Below are 1,193 nucleotides of genomic sequence, written 5' to 3'. Positions count from 1 at the left end.
CCGTGACATTATAATCCACCAAAACCGTCTTTTTTTTACATGGATCCGCTTTCTGGCCTGGTTGACCGCATGCAGGGTCTTTCTTTGGAGGTAGCGGATCTCCGTCAATCTATGACTCAGCTTCAAGCATTGGGCTCTGCTCCGGCCCATGGAGTCTGTTGCGAGCCAAAGGTCTCACTTCCGGTAACGTTCTCCGGGGGCAGTGAGAGTTTTGTTCGCTTCAGAGAGGCATGCAAACTCCATTTTTGCTTGTGTCCCCATTCCTCTGGTAATCAGGAGCAGAGGGTGAGGACTGTCATCTCCCTGCTCAGGGGTAATGCTCAGACTTGGGCTTTTTCGCTGCCATCAGGGGATCCCTCCCTTCGATCCGTGGAAGGATTTTTTGTGGCCCTGGGGCAGATATATGATGACCCGGATCGTGTTGCTCTGGCCGAATCTAACTTACGTTTTTTATGCCAGAGCAAACTGTCTGCGGAGTTTTATTGTTCTGAATTTCGGAGATGGGCAGCTGATTCAGGTTGGAATGATGCTGCACTCCGGAGTCAGTTCTGTCATGTTCTCTCAGAGAGATTGAAAGATGCGTTTGCTTTCCATGAGAGACCAACGTCCTTAGAGTCTGCCATGTCATTGGCGGTACGCCTTGACAGGCGTCTAAGAGAAAGAAACGAGACCTCTCTGTCCAGCCATTGTCAGTCTAGGGGCAGTGGTGCGGACTCATTCAGTGTGCAGGGGCCTCATCCTGTCTCGCTCCCCTCTGAGGAGGAGCCCATGCAGCTAGGTCGACTTGCCCCTGATAAAAGAGGATTTAGGTGTTTTTGTTGTGGGGGCATAGGTCATTTGGCAAATGTTTGTCCGTCTAGGAGATTCTTGAACTGTACTAAGAGCGATAATAAGAGAAAAACCTCAAAAGGTAAATCATCAAACTCTGCTTCATCTGCTACTTTGGGCAAAGTTGATGTAGGAATTGATGCATTTCCTCTGACCTGCAGTTCCCGTTTTCTCCTGTCTGCCAGGGTGGCGCTAGAGAGCAAAGTCATTTCTTGTGAGATTTTTGTTGATAGTGGAGCGGCCGTCAATCTTATTGACACTCAATTTGTAGACATGCATGGTTTTCAGGTTTGCACATTAGAAAAGGATATACCTGTTTTTGCTATTGACTCTGCTCCACTCTCACAGAGATCTCTGAAGGGCAT

The sequence above is a fragment of the Bufo bufo genome, chromosome 6 (assembly GCF_905171765.1).
Source record: "Bufo bufo chromosome 6, aBufBuf1.1, whole genome shotgun sequence".
Lineage (NCBI taxonomy): Eukaryota > Metazoa > Chordata > Amphibia > Anura > Bufonidae > Bufo > Bufo bufo.
This window is presented reverse-complemented; position numbering follows the sequence as displayed.